We start from the raw sequence: 22,324 nt of genomic DNA on the forward strand, positions 1-22,324 counted from the left end.
GCAGGGAATCTGTTGAAGATCAGGGCTTCCAGGCGTCGTGGTCTGACGCAGAGGTGCTGGAGAACACCAGCAGCTCAGAAACGGACCCCGAAGCAGAAAGCAGGGAGCTGAAAAACTGCTGCCTTTTATGCATTTTCTCTGGCCCTCCCCCAGAGCACTGGGATTGGAAGGGACCTCAGAGAATGCTGACAGGTCACTGGCCAGCCACACATGTCAGTCATAAAAGCACTCCTTCCCCCCTCCCCCTCCCTCCCCTTACTTTCCTTTTTTTCCGCCCCCCCACAGGGAATCCAGTATAGGCAAGTCGAATATTCGACCCACGCTGTTAATATTCGACTTGTGCTGTTAATATTCGACTTCCGGTATTCGATTCGACAGCTATTCGACCAGCTGCTATTCGACTCGACTTTCACTTTTCAAGGTTGAATACGTCGAATATTTGTCAAATCGAATATGAAGTTGACGCTTTGCACAGCCCTAGTGATCAATACTGGCTCTTCTGAATAATTCTTTGCCAGGTTTCTACTGAAGGGATTTTTGTTAACGAGTGCCCCATTTAAAATATATCAAATTTATTGCATGGACTGAACTGCAAATCTCTGTCATCACCCACAGTCCCTGACACCATATAAGTGTGTGTGTTTGTACAGGGTGGTTGAGGCGTGGCTCTGTTTTGAAGGGTGAAAATCAGGTCATTGTCTGTCTTGTTTACTGATCTGTTTAAAAGTTGGTTTCCATGAATACTCATGCTTGGGAGTTGGAAATTTGCTTTGGTTTCCATAAATAGAGTTTGAAATTTGCTTTTCCTGACCACTTGTGCAAGTGTAAAGCAAGCACACGCACATTTGCAGAAAGCAGGCATTAGACTCTGATTTCCATTGTCACTTTGACCTTAGGGGTTTGTACAAAAGTGAAAGTCTGTGAATGTAAACCTCCTTTTCTGAAACAATTATTTCTGCATGACCTCCTGTGAACCAAAATTACTCCAAGTTTCTTCCCACTCCAGTTTTAACATCAGGGGCAGTTAGAGCTGCCTTTGCTTGCCCTGTCTAGAATTTGTATACAGCAGTGGAGGCAAACCTTTTTGGCAGGCCTGCCACAAGCTAGCCGTATGCATACCCCAAGTGCCACTCCGATCCCCTCCCCCTGCCTGATCTGCTGTTCTGTTTCCTGCCCTGTGCTCTCTGTTTCATCTATTGCTCTGCTTCTTGCTCCCTGCCCTATCTGCTACTGTGCTGCCTGCCCCTTCGTGATCCAATGTGCGTCACACCCAGGGGCTACCAGTGCCACTTGTGGCATGCGTTCTACAGGTGATTGAACACTTTGCAAGCTACCACTCAGCTTGAGCTGAGTTAACCATACCACCAACATTTTCATATGTTTCTTGCCTGCAATGAGAGTGCTTACAAACTAGGAAGAAAACAATACTCACTTTTTTTTTCCTTACGAGGAGCCAAAATCAAAGTGTTATGAGGTGGACTAGTAACAGTTCAAAATCATATTACAGATGCATGTCAGCATATCTTTAAAGTTCACTCATAAAAGCTATGTATCAAGACTGCTGCAAGTAAATCCTGTTGTAGAGTGATGGACATGTTCTGAATTGAAGCATCCTAATTTAGCTCAAATGAGTTTACCATTTACGGAAGATGAACAGATTCAAACTATTAGGAAAAAACAGAAACTAATTTGTGTACGTATGTCATAAAATATGAATTCTGTTCAGTCTTCCTGGCATAAGGAATAAAGAAATAGCAACAACACAAAAAAAGGAATAGCATTAGAACTGTATTCCTAAGGGGAGAAGAACATATGTAGTGTAATTGTTTTTTAAAATTTTCTGCCACCCTTCCACTACTTATGGTTTTGATTTGAATGACCTTTCTCTGGAGTATGTCTTTATCAGACATCATTGGCTACAGAAAGTATTTTATATGTCTGAAAATTCTGGCAGTAGTTTTAACTTGAGATACGGAGTATTTCCTTGTCCCTAATGGTTAGTAAAATAACTTTTGTCAGTTGATAATTTCTTTTGGATTTGTGTGTGTGACAGTATTTCAGTATAATGTAAGGAATCCAAAAACTGGCCAGGTACTCATAAAGTAAAATATAAACTATAACCAAAAGCAAAAATGACCATAGTAAACTATGTTATTTTTGAGTAGAGCGAGATAGATGTGTTAGTCTGAAATCAGGCAGAAGTCGTTTAAGGTATTGCCCTTTCCTTTTATTTGTGGAAAGGAGAAACCAGAAGTCAGAGGTCTTTATATTGTTCAAGTATAAGGTGCTATGCTGTAGCAGTGCTTTTCTGAAGGTCTCAACAGTTAATAGTATTTCCTGCCTTTTCCAAAATAAATGAATAAGTTATTGGCCTTTAGGCTTGTGAGGCAAATCCTCAGTGCAGTGTTATCAGAGGGAACAGTTCTAACAGGCATGAATTGCCTCAATCTGTTTCATCTGGATAACTTTGAAGCCTAACATTGACAGTTAATCGTTTTAATGTTTTACCCTCCGTTAGGCATTTCAGTAGAAGCCTCTAGTTTCCTGGCTTTTTGGATGAAACTTCAGTAGAGTATTCTCACTCCAGAAGGAAACTCCAGGCCTTCATTTAATTTTCAAGGTTTCTCTAGGGAGAAGAGGTGAGACATAGTGCATCGTGGATTGCTCTTCAGCGCTGTCTTGCAACTGTCTTAGTAACAAAAGCATAAGATGCAGGAATTGTTGCTGATATAAGAAGAACATTAAGGAAAGAGCAAAAGGTTTAAAATTATCACCAGAGACCAGCCAAAATGCTCTGTTTTGGGGAGGGAATGAGTAGGGATGGCATGGTTTACTTTCCTGGGACAGAAAAAGATACTTTATCATGCATTCTTTTGGATGCATGAGACTGTGTTCTCGGTGCTCCATAACCAGAGGAAGTAGATAAGTACTGAATGCCTGAAACAGACTTGGCTTTATTAGATGCAAGACAGAATAACATTCTTGTGGAAGAGTCTTCAGACACAACAAACTGACAATGCACTTGTACCTACCATTCTCACTTAAACTACATGCTCTCCAGTCTTTACAACCTTCTGAGGAAGAGCAAGTACTAAAAGGACCAACGTCTGGGCTAGGTACAGATATTCAAAAAAGCCTGAGGCAGAATTGATCTAAGTGACGTTTTCTGCAAGCAGCGTATTTTGGATCAGTAGCGAACAGAATGCACATTTGCCCTTGGAGGAGAGGCAAATCTTAGATCAGGCTCAACCATTTCTAAACTAGTCTGTGTGTGCCAAACTTCTGTTCTGTTACAGGTACAGACCAGTTTTCCATCACTTATATATACTAGCAAAAGTGTAAAGTTTGTACCTGGCCCTGTAATTAAACTTTGACTGGTTCATTTTTAAATAAAGTGCATTTAAATACTGGTTGCATTGGCCAGTAAAACAGGATCCAATTTCCCCTCCCTATGACCCCAGCTCAGCCTTAATGACTGATAACAGTAAGCATTTTTCATTAAAAGCACTGATGTGGCTCAGAAAGGGTAGATATAAATAGAGTATCCTGAGGTCACATGCACTGTTATTATGTTAACCTTAAAAACCCTTTTTAAGGGTTCAAAAGGTGTCATTCATACCTATTCAAAGAACCTACAAACCTGTGGTGGGATAAGCATAGTCTACAAAAAAAGTGCTTTTTAGTACTGATTGGAATTATTGAGAAACAGGGAATGTCCTAGGTATAGTCTTCCAGCTAATTAAGGAAGTGTGAGTGAAAGCTTTTGGCTACTCAGCTTTCAGAAGAACCTTATCTGATGCTACCTTAGTTTTCTGGGTGAGAAAAACTGATAGCTCTTGGTAAGATGAAACTGTTCACCAGGGCTAAGTACAGAAATTCAAAAAGCCTGAGCCTCAATTGATTCAATCTTTGCAGGTTAGTCTAACCTGCTTAGATTGAACCAACAAGTAAGTGAATAGACATTCACTTTTGATTCCAGAAATGCAGCCACATGCCTGCCGTGGCTCAGGCTAGAAGCTGGCGGGGGGTGGGGAGGCACTAGAGCCACCCTCCCATCCCTTCAAGCTGAAGGGAAGGTGAGCTGAGGTGGGGCGGCATAAGCAGGCCCCAGCCAGGCGAGTATGACTGGGGAGGGGTTTAAATCCGCACCCTGTTTTGCAGGGACCCCAGGCAGGGTCTGCCTGGCTTTTCCCCCTTGCGTGTGGCTCAGCACAGCCTGAAACCCCCAGATTCCCCCCCACTCAGCCAGGGGACAATCCCACTGGGCCCTCCCAGCCAGCAGGGCTAGAGTTTTGTTTGGGGCAGCCAGGAGCAAAGGCCATGTCAGAGGGAGTGGCACACACAGCGTGGGCTTGTCCCCTCAGCCCCGAGTGCTATTACCTACGTCCCCTGGGCTGCCAAGCACTGAGCTGTGCATGCACTGCTCATTCTTCCCCTACCCAGCAGCAGCAGTGGCACAGCACAGCCCTGTGTACCAAGTACTAGGCATGGGGTGGTACCCCTATGGCTTCCCCACTACAGGTGCCATCAGGAGGGCCCACCCTAGCTATACTGATAGGCGCTGCCCATGCTGCTGAACTGCACTTGGGGCTGAGGGAGTAAGCCCACACTGTGTGCACCACTGCAGGGGCCAGGGCCAGCCTGGGCACTGCTATCCAGTGGATAGAAGGGGTTGCCGGACACGAGCTTCTCCCCCAGCTGCATGCTCGGTTCGGCTTAGCTCAACTCGTCTCTGCCCTGGGCTAGCATCGACACGCTTGAACCCCTTCCCCACCCGCCCAGCCTGGGTCCCTCTGCCCAGTGGGGCTCATGGCCAGGATGGAGCCACTGCCACAATCCTCCTGTGCATGTCCTCAACTGGGCTCGGGGCTGTTTTGCTCCCCTCCCTCCCCCTGATCTAGCCTTTGCTTCTGGGCTGCCCCAAGTGAAACCCAAACAGCTGGGAAGGCACAATGGGATTCCCCCTAGCTGGGAGGGAGGCCCTGGGGGTCCTGGGCCTCACTGAGCCATGAGTTGGGGAGAAAAGCTGGGCAGAATCCAGCTGGGATTCCTGCCGTTGGGAGAGGGGAGTCAGGAGGGTTTATTAAACCCCCTCTATCTGTGCCTGCTCTCCCATACCCCTGCCCCCTCTGCTCCAGTGAAGAAGTCTGGCAGGGGCTGCTCCACCCCCACTATGCATATCAGTCTGCATCGCCAGCACACCCACCCCCTTGTCAGCCAGCCCAGCTGTCACTGCTCCAGCTAGAGAGCAGAGGGCTGGGGCCAACCCTGCTCTGCTCTGACAGCACTACCCAGCCCAGGCCTGCAATGCATACTGGGATGCTGGGGGACTGTTATTTAACTTGAACCAGGACAGGCTCTGGGACAGAAATTTCATAAACTGGTTTGACCTAAATCAGTTAAGTCTTATACTACATTCAACCAGTTTTATCTTAAAGTAGTTTCAGCCATTTTGAAACTAGTTTATGTGCACTAAACTTCTGTTCTGTTACAGAAACCAGTTTCTGATTACTTAAACTGATTTATGTGTAACTTCTATCCATAGGTTGAGGGAGAAAAAATGATTTGGGGGGAGGGGGGGCCACCCCACCACCCCACCACCTCTGCAGTCAAATCTGTGGGGGAAGAAGGGAGGTAGATTGAGGCAGGGGCTGGGGTGAGTGGGGCCCCGGCTGGGCCAGGCAGAGGAACAAGAGGAGACCTGGTGGGGGGGAACATGTGCCCCAGATCTGTGTGTGGGGAGGGGCGAGCTGCTGCTGCAGGCTGGGGGGCTGAGCTGGGCTCTTCCCAGCGCTGGGGTTGGGCCATGCTGCAGGGTGGGGGCAGCAGTGCTGGGAGGGGGGGTTGGAGGGGGCCATGGCAAATTTTGGGGTGGCTGCAGCCCCTACCAGATCCCCCCTCCGAGTGCCACTGCCACCCACCTTGCAGCCTGGCTCAGCCCCTGCTGGTTAGAGCCTAGCACCACTCCAGCCCTAGCGCACAGCAGCAGCCCACCCCGCCTCACATGCAGATCTGGGGGCACGCGCAATGCCCCACATGCCCTCCTGGGGTGCGCATAGTGGCGGGAGCCACCCCCTCCCTAACACCCTCTCAAATGAGCCGTTTGTGGCTCCATCCTGTGCCCCACCCTGGCTATGCAGCGCCTGCCCCTGCCCCACTCCCTCCCTCACCGCTGTATGCGCACACCCCTCCCCACCCCTGCTGCAGCTGCCCAGAGCCTGCGGCCGGGCTGCCTTGCGGCCCTACCCGCTGCCCTGCGTTTCGGGGGGCTAAGCCCCACCAGCCCTGGCCTTCCGCCACCAGTGCTTCTGTCCCTAGCCTAAGGGACTAAGGGAGAAGCCATTGGGCTTGATTCTGCTGTCAGATCATTCTACTAGTGTAAATGAAATACCATGTGTGTGATCACAGTTATCTGAGGAGCTACTTCAGCTCCAGTTCCTGGTGATCTACCACCTATGTGGAACAAAATAGCAGGTGCCTTTTTGACAGTGTTGAGGCCTCCCTGTACTGTGGGCTAAGTCTAGGCTAAGGATTCATGACAGCTACAATGAATGGAGGTTTTCCTGAGAGTTGTGAAGTGAGACTTGGCTTGTGAGATGCTGGCTATGGTCTGGAAGCACTGGTAATAAAGCCAAGAGAATAGCAGCATAAATGAAAGTTTCTACAGAATCTGACAAGAAAACAAATCTCAGAACAGAGCAGACCCTCCAGGAGAACCTGTAAGGATACATATCCCAAGTTTTAAGGATAGGTGCACTGTTCAATAGGATTACTGTACCAGATCAATAAAATGTTAGTGCATGCACAGTGATAAAGGACATCAAAGAGACAGTTAACAAAGCGATAGTGACCTTAGCATCTGCATTTTGCACAGCCCTGGAGAACTGTCAATAAATCCGAAGAGAAAGGTGATGTAATGGCTCTAGGAGATAAGTCCCCAAATGGTGTCTGGGAAGACACCATTTGGTTCTTAGTGAGGGGAAGAAGAAAAAAAGAGGCAAACTCCTGATTCTGCTGGAAGACAGGCAAGAAGGAAGCATGGAGAGCCTGGGTAACAGGGAAAGGGATCGTGTTGTTGACAAGAGAAGGGGTAGGGGAGGGAAGGAGCTGTGAAGGAAGGATTTCCCTGTACTCTTTTACTTTCCTCTCCTCTTTTCCTCTGCTCTCCTCTTCCCCCCATTTTCCTGCTCCTCTCAAAGGGGCCAGCAGTCGCTATCAGGCACAGGAAAGAGCTCCATCTGCTGTTGGCTGCATTTCTGCCGCTGTGTGTTTAGCCAGTTGCGGAGCGTAATACACGTTGGTAATACACAACATTTCTTCCTTGAGCCAAATGCTTGTCGAATAGCCTGGAAGTTACACAACCTACTAATTCTGAATGGCTATTACTAGTTAGGTTTTTTTACTGTTGTTGGTATTGTTATGTGATTTTTTAAAAACCATTCTTTGCTTTTTGTCACCTGTGAAGTGTTGTGGTTTTCAGATTGCTACTGTTTCAGGGCTGTCCTGCATCAGGAAGCTGTTAAATGAAACAAACTAAAGTTCTTAAACAAAGACACTGCTTAAGACTTTTTAAAAAATATTCAGCTTCTCTGTAGCTATTCTGATTTCCCCTAGCTGAATTTGGGTTGTTCAGAGGACTGGAAGTACAAGGAGCATTACAATAATAACTTCAGTTTTCCAGTTTAGATCCATAGGAGAACATGTTGTAGCTACTTCAGGTGAAGTTAACTAGTGATCCCCCAAATCCCACTCTCTCAGATCTTGACAGTCTCCATAGAGAATCCAAGGACTGAGATATGAAAGAGTAGTTCATCCTCATTCTGTTCAGACATGATTCCTCAGATACTTGAGAAAGTGCATTTCCAGGGCAAAGTAAGCAGTAGCTGTTCTTGCCACTGTATGTTGTATATAATCTGAGGCAAAACAGTATCCTTTGGTAGCCCTTTGTATCAGCTAGCTACCTTTTTATGCTGCGGGTAGAAATACCTCACTCTTTGAGATATCATCAAACTAGTTAAAGTTTATAATCTTCTGTCAGCACTGAGGAAGGTTTTTCCAAAGGGATGAGTCAAATGTCATCTGTGACGCAGATTAAAAAATACAAGGAAGACAAAAGAAAAGAAAATCCATCTTTGATCTGGAACACAAGCTTGCATGTTTCCGTATGCAGTACCCTATATTGGTCCATAATGTTGTGTGCTAGGAACATTGTTATACTTATTTTTATTGATTTTTTTTTTCTATATCATCCAGAAATATGCCAGGTACTCTTTACTACAAGATTACAACCATGCCCCCAAACCAAACTGTTTCCAAGTCTAAATTTTAGACAGTTCACAGCTAATAGCAAGGGGCAGAAGGCAATGGCTACAAAAATGGGACCTTACTCTTATTTGTGTCTGTAGTTGTTTATAACATTTGTTCTCTAACCTGAGTTTTTTGCTGCCTGCAACTTTATGGTAACTAGAAATCTGAAAGTGACTGCAAGCCATTCTAAATTGTATAACATAGGTGTGTCACCTGGCAAACTGGAAATACAATGTAAGGATGGGCACAATTTGACTGTTTTTGATCTTAAAGATTATGTGCCTGCCTAGTTTCAACTAAGTCTCTTTAATATAATTCCTGCCATAACTTAGAAACAAGAGTAAGAAAATCTTTGTTTTCCAAAAAAAGGAAAGAAATTGTGGGGGAGGGGTTTACAAAAAAAAGCAAGCACAACCTAAACAAACTTAAGGAAAGAAGTACATGTAAAGAAAAAAATCAAAGTGATTGCAACACAAGGTGCACGGGATCCTAAGTACACTTAGACAAAAAAGAAATATGTGAAACCTAAAAGGACCAAGGTATTTGCGCTAGAAGTGCTCCTGGCTATAATAAAAATTCTCCTGCAAAATAATTCAAATGCTTTGCAGGCTTTACAGAGCCTCATTCTGTAAAACTGTAAGGTAGAATGGGCATATCTGTTATTTTAATAACTTCTGCTACTGTGCAAGAATTATAAATGTCAGTGTAAAATGGTTGATTCACTGCCAGGTTTCACTGTTCTCCCCTATTGCGCTCATTTTGGCAGTATTGGTCTGAATTATTTTTCTGTTGTCCTCTGTCTAGTTGATGAAGCAGTAATGCTACCAAAGGCCATCTGAGGTCCAGTGGGAGATGCATGTACAAATGTTTTGATAGCTTTTTCAAAGACAGATTTCATAAAAACTAAGAACTTGTGGATTTATCAACATATAACAAAAATTTTTAACTAATTTGTGATATTTTATAGTTAAGTAACAAGTCACTGTGAAAGACAAGACTTTTCTGTTACATCAATATTTTGTATGAGATAAAAGCTGATAGCTCAATAGTCTGTTTTAGACTAGGGGTAACCAATGTACAGGAGGCCTCTGTGTGTGGCATAAGGCAGACTGGGGAGCAGACAGGCAGCACAGTGGCAGATAGGGCAGGAAACAGAAAGCAGGGCAGCAGATCAGACAGAGAGCACTGGGCAGAAAGGAGAACAACAGATCCTGTAAGGAAAATGGATTGAAGTGGCACTCGGGGAAGGTGTGGGGCTAATTTGTGGCAAGCCTGCCAAAAAGATTGGTCCCCATTCTTTTAGACCATCTACAATAATGTTTAAAGTTTTGCAATATAATTGCTGATTATGAATAGGAAAATAAAAAGTGATGGGAAAGATCCAAGTAGTATACTGTACTTAATGCTTAAAGCATATTGCAGTTTTAATCTTCAAAGCCCTCTGCAAAGATTAGCTAATGGATTCTCACAATAGCTCTGTCAGGTGGTATTAGTATTTGCATTTTACAGATGAAGAAACTGCTCTGGAGCAACTATATGATTTGAACCAAGTCTGCAACAGGGTTTCAGCGCTTGGACTTTTGTCTCAGACAAATGAGGTAGAATATTCTTTACCTCTGTGATATGGTAGCTAGTATATGCTGTCTAGTTAGTGTCCATTTTTATACCTTGTGCCACTCATATTTCTGTGAGAAGATTTTTTTAAACTCATTTATTCTTGTATATCTATGCAAATATAAATTAACCAATAATAAATAGGGTCCTTCCCTTATTGTTCTTTCCCATTAATGAAGACTTCAGTTTGCTTGTTCTCCATGCCCACATTATAATCTCTATCCATCCCTTCTCCCCCATATTTTCCACTGTATATTCCTCCTTAGTTCTGTGTCTATTAGTAATTTAGTGCTTACATATCCCACTGTAAGCAGCAGTTGTTATCCTAGTTTTAAAGACTGGAAACTAGGGAGCAAATACTGGAGGACCTGAAAAAGGGGCAGAAGAAATAACTTAGGCCACGTTTTCACAGTGCTGTTACATCAGTGATTTTTTTTCATTCTAAATGTAGTGATTTAACTGTAGTGGACTTGAGTATGTTCACTTCATGTTGTTACGGTGTTTTCTTTGATAATTATGGTATGCAAATAGAATAGTTCAAATTAGACATTCAGAGTCTGGCAAATATCCCATGGTGCACTGCTGCTCTTGTAGTTTTTCATACTTGTGTGCATGTGTTCCTTGTCTGAAGTGGTGATTGGGGCGATTCCTTGGGTAAATGATTGCCTAATGGCCCATCAGGCCCATGAGCAGATCCAGGATTTTGTAAAGAGGGATGTAGGAGCAGTGATTAGTGCAAGGGTGGCTGCACCTCCACTCCCAGCCCCACTCCCCTTCCCTTATAGTATACCAAGGTGGGCAGACCCAGCACAGGAGCAGCAGCTGGGGACACTTTAAGTCCTTAAAGCAGGTAAGAATGCCACACCCTTCCACTCTTGGCATCCCCTCCATTCCCTGCCATAATCAGCAGCAGCATCCCTCCTCCCCATCTGTCACTGCCACTGTCCCCAGCTGGCCTGGGGTGGGAGGAAGCTTCAGAGCTGCTCCTGTACCCCTCCAACCATACTGTGGGGAGTGGAGCTCAGGCAGGGATAACAGTGGTGATGACTGTGGTAGATAGGTTCCCCACCCTAAGTCTGCTCCCAGACTGGTAGGGAACACGTGGGGCAACTGAGCAAGAAAGGGGAACCCACCTGCTGCCACTGCTGCTGTCCCTGGCTGGGCCCAGCTCCCTGTGTAGCTTAGCTGGAACTCCTCTTGCCCCCAGGTTAGCCAGAGACAATGGCAGCAGCAGGTGGGGCAGGAAAGGGATGTGTCACTGAGCAGGGAAGGGGAGGGGAGAATTCTTGCCTGTTTTGGGGACCTAAAAAAAAATAAACCAGCTGCTGCACCTGCAGTATGGTCTGAAAGTGGGGTGCAGCTGCACCACTCTTCCCCCTCTGAATCCTCCCCCGAGCAGGCCCATTCTAATCGTATGTTCCTATGCTCTATCCAGGTTTTTTGGACAGTGAACTCTGAGCTGCCTAGTCAGCATTATCTTCAACTAGTGGTCAAAGCAGCAGACTCCCACAATTCTTTTCCTGGCAGCCATTAATTTTGTCAATGCATTTTCAAACTGATGTTAGGCAACCTGAGAGAGTGTGGGTGACCACTGTGGTCACACCAGTCATTGATACAAACATGCCTTTTGAGTCACTTGGATTAGAAGATATGATCTTTGCTCTCATTACATCACTTATTCTATTCAACCACTTTACTCTTTGTGCCTGTGGACCAGAGGAAGCAGGCTGATTGCAGAACGGGAATTTTTACTTGTCCTCATATTACTGCCAGGAGCTTACGTGTCCAAAAGCAAGTTCCACAAGCAAATATATTCCCAACAACAGCCAGATGACTTATCTGTGGTTTCTTGTCTCCCTCAGGGTAGCGGCAGGAGTAATTAATTTTCATTCTGATTCCTTCCTGATCCCTCCAAAATGAATGTGCTCATGTTGTACAGCTGAGACAGGACCAGGTGTCCCTGAGTTCAGCTGTAGGTGGTGGGAGATGACCTTGAATAATACAATTTAAGCAAAATGACTGTCACACTTGTGACTGGGGCATAGAGCTAACAACAAACACAAAAAACACAGCAAGGGCTGGGGACTACAAAGTTATAACACAGATATTGTATGCCTGGATGGTGAAGACAATAGGGAGTTTGAACATGCTGCCAAAAGCCAGTGGATGGACTTGAGGGGAATGAAATGTGATGAGTGTCAAGCAAGGAAGATATTCACAGCAGCATTTTGGATACACAGAAGAAAGGTGGGAGGCAAGAATACCAGGAAGGAAGAGTAGGAGGGGAATAAATTGCCCTCTGTGGTACAAGGGACTAACAATGGCACTGTGTTTTTTTTTTAATAAAAACTGGATGTGCCAAAATATCCTTTCCTTGGAAATCAATTTGTAGTGCAGGTCACACTGATTATTCCTAGACATCTGTTGAGGTATGAACAGAAAATATTCTTGTGCCAGTCAGTGGAGCAAACTAGCATGATAGCACCAAGATGTAATGAATGCCAAATGTGTCATCATGCCTTAGTCATTGAAAGGAACGTAGAATGGATGCCTGTGTTCTCAATGAATAAAATACCATGTCACCCTAATTAGATACATTTTTCCCTGAGGTCGGTGCTTAAATTATATTAACAATACCTCCCTCCTCAATATCGTGACAAAGAAAATAGAACATATGCTTATAATGAAATAAGTTCTACCAAAAAAGCCATCTGCAAGCATTCTGATTCTTTGTTGCATGTTGCATGATAAAAAACAAGATGATTTGATTAGCAAGTAATGAAGATGCCCAGCACAGCATTGTTTTCAATGAGTCTAAAATGGGCTTATTTGGTTACTGTTGCGTGCAAATATTTCCCTCCATTGTTATTATTCCCAGCACAGCTTCAGTGGCAGTAGAAAACAGTGAGAGCCCTAGTGTAGAGCAAGCTCTGCTGCTTGCATCCTTTTCAACACCATGACATCTAGATCTGCTCTGAACTGCTAAAGCTTGTGCAGATAGATGTGCAGTCTTGCATCTGTTTGTTTTAGTTAGACATTGATGGAAGATGAGTTGGGAGGCAGAGGTCACTAGCTGCCTTGTTCCTGACAAGCTTTGAATATAGTTTATGAAATAGTCCTAAGGCATGCTGATCTTCCTATATTAATATCTCTAATCAAAGCTATAACTGACAACACTGTACATAGTGCAAGTATAGGCGGCTAGAATAATTTGTCAATTGTCTCTCTCCCTTCCTCTCAATTCAAGCTCATTTCTTAAGTTCAATGTTTCAACAATATCTTAGTCTGTATAACTGGTGCTCTTCAATATATGTATTATTAACTGATTATAGTATTATTCTTTGTGCATTTTGTAGTGAAACCTAGATAACTCCATCAGGGATCAGTGCTCTGTTCCATTAAGGCAGGGGTCAACAACTTATGGCCCATGAAGCCATTGACTCTTGCCCACAAAGCTGAGGATTTGGTGGTGTTTGGAGGTGATGGTTTTGCTCAAGTTGTGGCCAGAGGACTGGGCAGCAGGGCACCAGGAAGTTTTCCTGTGCCATGCCACAGCTGGGCAGTATGGAGAGGTAGAAGTAGCGAGAAGTGGCGGTGGCACCTGGATTTTAGCACCAGCCCACCTAGGACCTGATCTGGGCCATTTCAGCATCAAGCAGTGTTCACACACATGCAATATGGATTCAGTGGGAGTTAGATACCTACAACCTTTTAAAAACCTGGCCTCTGTAGTTGTATAGAGAACATGTTGATTTGAATTCTTAAAACAGCATAACCACATTAGTCAATAGGATTCTGATACAACCCTCTTCATGAGGGCCACCTACATGATTGGGGGTGGCAGGGCAGGCCCTATTAGGATAAGTTATGGGACCTGAACCTGTTCAGCCTCCACAAGAGAAGGCCGAGGGGAGATCTAGTGGCCTGATACAAGCTAGTCAGGGAGGACCAGCAGGCACTGGGGGAGTCCCTGTTCCCCTGAGCACTGCCAGGAGTGACCAGGAATAATGGTCACAAGCTGGCAGAGGGTAGATTCAGGCTAGACATCAGGAGGCGCTACTTCACTGTCAGGGCGGCTAGGATCTGGAACCAACTTCCAAGAGAAGTGGTGCAGGCCCCTACCCTGGGGGTCTTTAAGAGGAGGTTAGATGAACACCTTGCTGGAGTCGTTTGACCACAGTACTCTTTCCTGCCATGGCAGGGCATTGGACTCGATGATCTGCTCAGGTCCCTTCCAACCCTAGAAACTATGAAACTATGTCTTTTATTTAGTTATTTATTCACTTATTGCCATTGCACTATGCTCCTATTAGTAAGAGAGCACTGATAGATTGTGAGCCTTGTCCCATTTTAACAAAGGTTTTGTTTTTCAAGAAGAACTTTTCAGGTAAATCCTAGGACTCCAGCAAAGTTAAAAAACGGAGCCTTTAAATTGTCTGAATGTTTTTGTCTGTGGAAAAACCCCATATTTCAGTATTGAGGGACATATTTTACAATATTTTGAAAACATTTCATTAATTGTTATTTAACCTGAAAATCTGTCAGTGCTACTTTCAGTACCGCTTTTTAATACTGTTTTACACTGAATGAATCACTGGTGCTGAGAATTAATGGATTTTACATTTATTTTAGCCTATCATAAATTATATGGTTAGCCTTAAGTGTCTGACTAAAAGGTGACTAATCTTTGCAGGATATGTCTATAATTTTTGCAGGTTGTTATTTTACCATCTTGTAGACTGTTGTTAATTACAACAGACTGGGTTTAGTAAATGAAGTATTTTAAAAATATTTCCAGTACAGTGCTGCACACAAAATGCCTATTGCCTTTTCCTTGCTTGGACATTTAGATATAGTTCATCCACTGACTGTATAATATATGCTTACCACTCACAGCCCCATTTTTCCTCCTTTCAATTTTCATCCCACTTTATTTGAGAACAATAATAATAATTGTTTGCAATAAAATGTCACAAGACTGAATGACTTATGTTATCTACAGTGGATTCATGTATCCCATTGGTTCACTATGTCTTCAAATCCAAAACATTGGTTGAAAAGGAGATGAACGGGGGCTGTGAGTTGTACTACCCAGCCACATCATGTAATAAAGCTGAAAACTAGCTGATTAATGGAACTTACAATGGGCTACGCACTTCTTTCTGCCATTTGGTTCCCTGTGATTTTTTAAAAAATAGTCTTCTGAACTAGTGATCAAGAAATGAAGACCTGATCACTGAATTTTCATCTGTGGCATTTGTAAAATGAGTTGGTGGGTCCAGTCCAGTTCCTGGAGGGCAAGTTTCCCTTTTGCAATATGAACTATCAAAACTCATCCTTTTTTATCAGTAATCTCTGTAGAAGGGATGAGAATTAATTGAGATGTAGCATATGGTCCCATCATGTCCAGAGCAAAGCATAGTGATATGATTGTATAGGAGAAGCTTGTGCCATGACTGACTTTGCAGCTTGTGTAAAAATATTACTTGGGCCTCTTCTGCAATAAACACAATAAAGTGCATGGGGTGTTTACAATGAGCTGTACAGCAAGTTGGGCCTTTTAATAAAAATGTGGTTTATAGCCTAGACTAAAAAAAATACACATACCCAATTTATTGTATGATCCAATGTAAACAGGTCCAGGGTGCACAAATGCTAGAAAAGGGGATGATGCATTTTCGGTGGCTTGTTTATACTGGGTTGGGCAGTACTATGAGTGCTATGGGTACTATGAGTGTCTTACAATGCACGCAAAAGATTTATTGGCTCCTGAACAATATTTGTTCTTGAAATCATTACGCCTGTAAAACTGAATTCCACTCCATACATGTCAATTGAAAACCCTGAAATTCAATCCCCATTCGTCCTTAAATCTGCAGTTTACAACTCTTCAACAGTCCTACATGATTATCCATTTATTCTGAATATATCCATTGTCTATCGAGAGCAGCTACCTCCTTTCTGCCCCTGCAGAATTTACTAAACTGGCTGAACCTCAATTTGTGGCATCCTAGCAGGAAAAAACACCAAAAAACAGGAGATGCTGGTGCTTTAATGGGGATTAATGCTTTAATCCAATACCTCCTCAAAATGGCAGTTTTAGCAACAGCTGTTGGTTTGCTGATTTGAAAATCCACTTGAGTCCTAAGGCCTGGATACATGAAGGATTTATATCAAAAAATATATATGGGTTTTGTACATCAGTGTAAGTTACACCAAGATCAGAAGTAGGCAGCTAGTCCAAAATAGCCAAATACTGTATAGTCCAAATAGTCCGATATAGTAGGTTGCTAATACAGCACCTTGCCACTACATGGCAGGAAACCAGGTGGCAGCTTGTTTGGCTCTCAGATAAGTTGCGGTCGCATACAGCCTACACCAGGATAGTCTTCCCCTTGATTTATCTACGCTGGATTCAAGCAAGTTACACAGCTATGGTGCTGTTTCTTTTTTTTATGCTGGTGTAAAGACTGATTATACTAGTGTAAATATGTTGTGTGTAAGCCCTAAATCCTTTTAAAACTGGAGTCTCATTAGACATTTTATTAAAAGCTTATGGTCATTAGTATTACCATGAACAACTAAAACCCTTTGGGCCTGTCTATCATTAATGAGTTTTCTACAGTTATTTATTTCTAATCTGTAAACTAAACTGGAACTTTTGTACCTTTTAATGTTTATATTCTGTTGCACAACGATGTCAGGTTACTGTAGTTATGGTGCCTATTTGTAGCCTTTCAACCCTGTTTCTTTGCTCTGTCATTTCAAGTCCGTTCCACAAAGAAGCTGAAACATTCTTTAGTAACAGAGCAGATAAGTAGCTTGGATTCTTCTCAGCGCTGGTCTGCTAAGCCTCCTATCGTAGATATTTCCTGGCAGTTTAATTCCTGGAAAATTACTGCTCCAAGAAATATTTGACATGAATTAGTAATCCACTTTCCATGCCAGTACTGAATTTTGTGTCAGGGTACCTGTTGGATTTCGGTATTGCATGTCCAAAGGTAGAGACTGACTGTTGCCCTCTAGCGGTTGAAGTGTAGTTTGAAGATGAAAGAGTTCACCCAGCCCTCAGCCATTCATGAATCGCATTTGCAGGCAAGGTCCCGAGGGACGTGGCATTAGTTGCACATTCAACAACTCCGCTTTAATCTTGTCATAATTAGACCTGCAGCCTTCAGGGAAGGGCTATAGATAGCAAAGTGGAAAATAAAAGAAGGCAATCGTTCTAAGAAGTGGGAGGGGGGCGGGAATTTGAATCTCACTTTCAAAAAAATTCTCAAGGAAAGAATAATGATTAATTAACCAATTTAATTAATGTCTAAAAATAGATCTGAGCTTTAGTCTCTATTCCTACGGTTTTTTTCTCTTCATGTTAAAGACAAACTATACTCTTGACTTGCAGTGTGACATTTCCAAGGCAGCGCTTCCTATTGAGTGCTAGGCTGACAAATGAAATATGAAAGGTACAAAAAATGTTTTCCCTACCACCAAGGTACTACTCTGCATGCAGAAAAAATAGCTGGGTAAAAATTTCACCAGAGCCTTACCAGTTCTTTATATCCTACGGAAGTGTGTAAGGTCTGGTCCTGTGATTACTATCGCTCATTTAAGGATCGACACAGGATGATTTGAAGTTGCTTGTGTGAGTAGAAGGTTCCCCATCAGAACCTCCCGATCTTGCATTATTCCATTAAAATGTCAGTATTTAAAAAGAAGAAAATATGTATATGTATATTTTTTGCAAGGTCTAACGGATTCAGACCCCTCACCTGTATTTATATAAAGATGGGGGATTTTGTGACTTATTCAAGATAAGGAAGTATGTTTTTGATTAGTACGGATTTTAAATCAGATGATAAAAATAGAAGCGACTTATTTTAAAACTGCTGGAGTAACACACTGAAATGTTAGCAAAGTTTCTGTTTCATTTCTTGATACTCTTAGGTCATTCAGCGCTCATGTGACAGCTATTTTAACTCAGTCAGGGAAAGAAACTCATATTTGTTTTCTGCCTGTATGCCCGACAGCTCAAAACGTCGGGGGTATGGGAGGAATGCTGCATGCTGCATTGCTGTAGTCTGTTTCTAAAATTAGAACAGAATGAGCAGCTCACTTCCTGAAGGCATCAGGCAGCTTGTGTTCTGCAGCTTTTTTTGTTTGTTTGCTTTTTTGCTGGTATCAGACATATGGAATAAATGATTCGGACTTGCTGGTGTGAAGTACCAGCAGGATTTGCAACAGTTAATCCTTTTATTTCATCCCTACTGGGGCTAAACACTGCTACATCTCTGGTTTTCATTGGCAGCTACGCTTGCAGAACCAAGTCGTGTTTTGCTTAATTAAACGATGCAACTTTAGAAATGATAAGCTCCAATAACATGGTACTATGTTAGTTAGGATAGCACCCTGTTGTTCTGCATTATCTACAAGCACAATTAGAGAAGTTTGTTCTCTCAAAGGTTTCATTATGTAATAAAGCTCTTCTTGTAATTCCATTGACCAAAAGGAGCATATCTTAAGGTACAAATTTTTGTCTGTTTCCATATTCATGATTTTCAGAGATGTTTTGCAGTTTATCTGTTTTGTTTTTTTCCTTAGCCTTTAACTAAAACAGATATAGATGAATGCTGAGAGGCTCTGCTGTGTAATAGCTATCATTCATTGGAAATCTGCTCCAGCACCCTACATGTGTCATCCTTAAAGCAGGCATTGAAAACACTCCAAAAAGTCTCCTACCTGTATGCACTAGGACTATTATGGGGTATATACCCTGTGGCATGAAGAGAAGCAAATGCACATATGTAAGACCAAAGTAGCCTGAAGAAGAGGAGTGGAGGCTGAGCACTGTATTGTTCTCTAGGGGAAGACTGAAACCAACATGCCTTAATGATGCCAGTCTTAATTGCTGTTCTCTTTGGGCTAGATCTCTGGACTTCGCTCCTGACCTGGCATCCATTCTTGTGTATTTGGGGCTGTTGTTGTTTCTGGGGGAGCACGGTTGAGTGGAGGGGGCTTGAATGAGAGAACAGCCAGTCTTGGCTGGAGTGAGTTTATCAAGCCATATTTTACCAAATAAAGATATTCAAGGTTAAATCCCTCCATTTTTTCAATCAATATGGAAACAGAAAACATGACAATCATTTCATAACTGAATTACAGTACTAAATTCAAACAATTTCAAACCAAGAATCATGGGGCAAAGACCAACAAAAAGGAAAAAAGCAGAGAACTAGTTGTTGAACTCAATTTTTGGCTGGTACCTTCCATTCTTCATCTCTGTCCTTCTCCTCCTCGTCCACTTGGATATCTGTCAAGACAGTAGCTGTCACAGATGTTGGGAACGTCCAATCGGGTTAACCCTCAAAATGCTCCGCTGTGTATGCTTTCTTCAGCCACAGGGCTAGGTAATTCTCAGCTGTAATAAACCTCTCTGGTTCAGCGTTCCCAGCACAGTAGGCTGTCTACATTCTTTCCTTTTCAGTCCAATGGGTGCACTAGATGCATGCCTGCAAGAGGCTAGTGTGAATAATAGGCTGGAAGCTGGTTTTTCTTGTTTTTTTTTTTTATGAAGAAGAAAGAAACAGCCAACTCAGATAAGAAAAAAATTCAGCTGTCAAAATAAGAAAGAGCGAGAAGGATAGAAGGACAGTCAGGAGAACTTTGGGATGGTAAATATGGTTCCTTGTTTGTGTAGTTTAAGGTACCTAAGAGCCATTGTTTTCAGACAGTTGGCTGGGTGAAGAAAGGTCCACCTTCAACTGGAGAGCATTGTTTTTCTGTTTGCAAGTAAATGTGATCACTGCTAAACTGAGCATCCAATTAGTTCCAAAATGTCGGGGAATGCTCCAAGCCTCACGACCTTGCACATAGCAAAGAGGAGAATGTAGGAACAAAGAGCCCTGAAGTGAGACAGAGCTGGAGTGTCCGAGAGTCTCAAACAGAGGGGGTGGAAGGAAGGAACTTTTGTAGGGGAAGCTTGAGGAAATATACACCCCACGTAGAAACAATACATTCAGCCTACAGATGGAAAAAAGGGCCAAATCCTATTTCACCGTGATGTGCTTCTCATATAGCAGAGTGCCCCGTCTTCAAAATCTGGATTCAATTTCCACCTGTGGCAGAGGAGTATTGCTGAGGTTCGTATGTACCTGCTGGGAGGAAGGAAAGACAGAAAATCTCTCTCTCTGTTGTTTATCCTTGTTATCCAACAAGTATTAAATGCAAGGTACAGAAAAGCCACTGGGGACAGGGGCCAGCAGCCCAGAGCCCGCTGTCTGCCAGGTCAGTGTTCATTGCAGAGTTTACTCTCTTCCTCCTAGGCAAGGGGTGGGCAATTATTTGGGCTGGGGGGTCATTTGGGGAGTTTTGGTGAGCTGTCGCAGGCCAGGTCAGCACTCCCTTTCCCCCCTGCCCCCAGCCCGCAACAGTTTATCAAAACTCCATAAGCGGCTCTGCTCCAGGGCCTGACCCTGTGACATCCAAAGGGTCACTGCCTGGAGATCCCGAGGTCTTCATGGAGACTGGCCTAGGACCCACACAGGCAGAACAAGCTCAGCCAGACGGATGGGATGGGGCTGTGGGTGGGCAGAGAGCAGTATCTGGGAGCAAGACTGGTATGCAGCACTTGGGCCAGAGCCATCCCGCTCCCACCTGCTCCCAGATGCCAGTCCCTGCCGCCTGCCACCCCATCGTGTCTGCCTGGCTGAGTGCACCCTGCCCATGAATGTTTCATGGAGACCCTGCCTATCCACTCTGTCCAGCATCCTGAGTGGTGGATGCAGGGCAGTTGGGCTGGGGTGTCCAGGCAGTGTGGCAAGGTCCAGCGGTGTAGACGCTGGCAGCAATAGCTGGAAGGAGCCATTACCACTGGGGCTGCTAGGAAGTGAAGTCTAGCTGGTGCACCACCCTGGCTCCTCTCCTGGGGCCCACAGGACGCATGCACCACAGCCCGGGCTGCCCCCTGCACCTGGGCTAGGAGGGGCCAAGGGTCCCACCACGGGCTGGATAAAATCCCTTGGTGGCATGGATCTGGCCTGCAGGCTGTATTTTACCCACCCCAGTCCTAGGCCTGCATATTTCTTCCCTGTATGACCACTGGGCCAGTCTCAGGAAGATGGCCAGAGTGCTCTGACCTAGCCCAGGATTAGGTAACCTTTCCACACCCCAGGTCAAACAGGGACGGTGGGCGCTAGGACCTGACTGCTGTTGCCACTTGTCTCCATAGTGTCATGGGGAGAGTGCTCAAAGCCAAAGCTTTGTCAGTGGGATGGATCCAGTGGTTCCACGGGCTGAACCCCTGCTCACAGGCCATAAGTTGCCAACCCCTGGCCTTAGAGGAGTTTTCTGAGACATGTGAGATGCAGGTTCAAATCCCTCTCCAGGCTGAGGGGGGCCTAGAACCAGTCTGCCACTCCCCGTGAAGAGCCCCCACACCAAACCTATTGGGTTAAAAGACAGAAGGGTCCTTTCATCCCCAGTCATTGGCTGTGGAAAAGGCAAAAAATATTCAAATTAGGACTGTTGCTGTAACTCATTCTGCTATTAGTACAATACGTTAGACTAGATTTTGAGGTACTGTCATGTCCTTCATTCCAAGCGTCACTGCTTAAGTGGAGGTTATTAAGAACTTTTCAAATTAGCAGCCAAACATTTCTGAATGCCCTCACTATACATCAAGTGCAAGCCCTTACCACAGGCCGGTCTAATATAATGAGTTAACACTAGGGTAGAAGGTACTTGCCTTCTATTCTAGACAGTCATAGTAAAAAGAATAACATTTCTTATAGCAGGACAAAGGATTTTAATTAAGATCTGCTGGGGTGCTTGGATTGCTGGTCCCTAGAGCAAAACTTGCTACGGTCCTTTGTTACATCCTCAGTGGACAAGCCACTGGCCAGAACGCTGCTCACTGTATCCAGGCCTCCATTTGACAAGTTTAGGCATATATCTGGCATAGTTTTGCCTTACCTATATCACAGAGCTGGAAAGATCATGTTAACAAGCCAGCGGGTGTTTTTAGGTTCCTGCTGCTAAGTTGTTTTGTGTCTGCTGCTTTTTAAGCAAGTGTTTCCCTGAAACAATTCATTGTCCATCTGACAGAAGGTTTGCTAATATTAACATACTAAATATGGTATTTTGCTGTTTTGCATCGTGAGTGGGAATTACTGAACAATCACAAGCCAGAGACAAATATGCTCCATTGCTTACAGTGAGTGCTCTCACACAAAATGAGATGCGGAGAACACAGCATTTGAAATGAGTACAGCAGGAAGGAGTAGTTCTGGTCGGCATTGAGTTAGACTTGACCTTGAATGTTTCTAAAACATACAAGTTGGAGAAGGTAAATCCTGAACATGAACGATATCCTGATACTTTCATCTAAGCCTGCTGTGCAGCAGGAAAA

The sequence above is a fragment of the Crocodylus porosus genome, unplaced genomic scaffold (genome assembly GCF_001723895.1).
Source record: "Crocodylus porosus isolate Cpor-Errol unplaced genomic scaffold, CroPor_comp1, whole genome shotgun sequence".
NCBI lineage: Eukaryota > Metazoa > Chordata > Crocodylia > Crocodylidae > Crocodylus > Crocodylus porosus.